Below are 2,779 nucleotides of genomic sequence, written 5' to 3' on the forward strand. Positions count from 1 at the left end.
AAACAGGGGAGGCCAGGAGCAGTGCATTGGAACAGAGAGGTCAAGGGAGGTTTCCTGGAGGAGGCGAAGAGCAAAGCGAGGAGCAGGAGGACCGGATCCCAGTTGTCGTGGGCAAAGGCTCAGCGGTAGAGGAGGGGGTAGAACTGGGGTGGAGTCCGAGGCCCATCCTGGTGTAAGAGGGAGCAGCCCTCAGCATCCAGCCTTCCTAGCCCTGCCTTCTAGCACTTGGCCTCAGGCTCCTGCCTCCTGGAGCCTCTAGTTCAGAGGTTGTCAACCTGTGGGTCGCGACCCCTCTGGCGGTCGAACGACCCTTTCACAGGGGTCGCCTAAGACCATCCTGCATATCAGATATTTACCTGACGATTCATAACAGTAGCAACATGACAGTTATGAAGTAGCAACGAAAGTAATTTTATGGTTGGGTCACAACATGAGGAACTGTATTTAAAGGGCCAGAAGGTTGAGAACCACTGCTCTATTTCCTTCTAGGAGACCCCAGTCTTGACTCTGAAGGAACAAGCTTCATTGAAATGTGATTCCCACACCATGCAATTCAACCGCTTAACGAGCAGAATTCGGAGGTTTCTAGTATATTCGCAATATTGTGCAACCATCACCACAGTCCATTTTAGAACATACTCGTAACCCTAAAAAGACGTTTCCTACCCATTAGCAGTCACTTCCCTGGCTCCCCTCCCCAGCCCCGAGCAACCACTAATCTACTTCCTGTTCCTATGGATTTGCCCGCTCTCCGCATTGCCTATCAGTGGACTCGTAGGACATGTGGCCTTCGTGTCTGCTCCTTTCGCACAGCCCGGTGTCCAGGTTCAGCCCCGTCGCAGCATGTCAGGGCTGCGTTCCTTTTTCGGGCGAACGTTCCACCGCAGGGATGAGCCACACTCTGTTTATGTTTTCCTCGGTTGACGGACACTTGGGGCGTTTCCACCTTTTGGTTATTGTGAATAATGCTGCCGTGAGCATTCATTTACAAGTCCCTGCATGAACATATGTCTCACTTTTCTGGGGTATATAGCCAGGAGTGGAATTGCTGGGTCAGACGGTCACTGTGTTTAGCCTTTTACAGAGTCTTTTTGAAGGTTAAACTTGAGAACTTGAGAAACTGCCTCTTCATGTTCCTCTCGCACAGGGTGGCGGCCTCCCCCTCCCCAGGATGTCTGGGTGGCTCCTGCCCTCTGCCTCTGCTCTCCCTTGACATCGGGTCCAGCCCTAGCTCCCCTCTGGCTCCTTCCTGTGTGACCTAGGGACAGTGATTCCCCTTTCTGAGTCACATGGTGAAAGTGACTTTGGGGCCCCCCAAAAAGGCCAGGCCATGAGGGCATCCTAGGAAGGTCACCCACATCCTGCCGTCTGATCAGGGCAGGAAACGTGTGTCCGCAACTCCCTTCTGCCCAATAGGATCTCCCCAGGGGCCCTCAGCTGTGGGGGTCCAAGATGGCCAGAGCTCAATTCTCCTCTCCCTTCATCTGGACTCTCTGCCCACACAGGATGGCCAGGAAGAGGTCCATTTGTCCATCCTTAGGCCAGCCATCAGATGTGCATATAGTCAGGGTCGATGTGGTGGCCCATTGGCCGGGAGGAGGGAAAATGTGGGAGAGAGGGTATGCTGAGCTGCTCAGGCCACTGGGCCAAGTAAACCCCATCCCCAGAGGAGATGACAAAGAGGCCAAGAGCACAGGGGGCCAGAGAGGGCAAGTCCAGGGAGGGAATCCTGGGGGCAAGGTCATGGTGGGAGGAAGGCCCAACCTGACCCAGCTGCCCAGCTATGCATCCCCTTCACAGACTGTAATTATTTCTTTGTGGGTGATTTTGATCCCCGTCTATCTCCTCCACCTACCCATGAACTCTACTAGGGCAGGGACAGACTCAGTCTTGATCCCTTCTCCACACCTAACCATGATGAGTGCTCATGGATTTGCTGAGTGACGGAGCGACCGTGTCTGTGTGTGGGGGGTGGGGGGAGGGGGGGGAGACAGAGAGACAGAGGAGAGACTAAGAGAGTCTATTCTAACTATCCCTCTCCCTTCCTCTCTATAAAAAATAAATAAAATATATTTTTTTTAAAAGCCCTAACCGGTTTGGCTCAGTGAATAGAGCGTCGGCCTGTGGACTGAAGGGTCCCAGGTTCGATCCCGATCAAGGGCATGTACCTTGGTTGCGGGCACATCCCCAGTTAGGGGGTGCGCAGGAGGCAGCTGATCAATGTTTCTCTCTCATCAATGTTTCTAACTCTCTATCCCTCTCCCTTCCTCTCTGTAAAAAATCAATAAAATATATTTTTATAAAAAAGACTAAGAAAGTCTATGTGTATGCCCCTTTCCCATGCCCCTCTCTACCTTTGTACCAGCCCGTCCCCAAGACGGGCACCCCAGCCAGGGCACCCACAGGCAGTAGGGCTGGATGTTCAAGAAGCTGCATCCCCCTGGAAAGTAATTAATAACCACCTCCCTGGGAGGCAGCTGGGGGAGATTTCACACTTGAGGGGCTTCCAGGAACTCCCTCCCCTAGAACCACACCCTCACCCCCAGACCTACTCCCAGAGCCTGCCGGAATTCCAAGGGGAGGGGGCTGCAGCCAAGGGCTGGCCCAGCTGTCGTTGATTTATGTGGGGTTTTTCCACTTTGGATGCCAGATTTGCCTGAGCGTATAGAGGATGTGGTTTCCTCCCAGGAAGGGGTCCCTAGGAGATGTCTAACCCACCTACCTCACCACCACCCCACCCCCCAGAGCCCACAGTTCCTAGTTCTCCCTGGTAGGGAAC

This window comes from Myotis daubentonii, chromosome 4 (genome assembly GCF_963259705.1).
Source record: "Myotis daubentonii chromosome 4, mMyoDau2.1, whole genome shotgun sequence".
Taxonomy (NCBI): Eukaryota; Metazoa; Chordata; class Mammalia; order Chiroptera; family Vespertilionidae; genus Myotis; species Myotis daubentonii.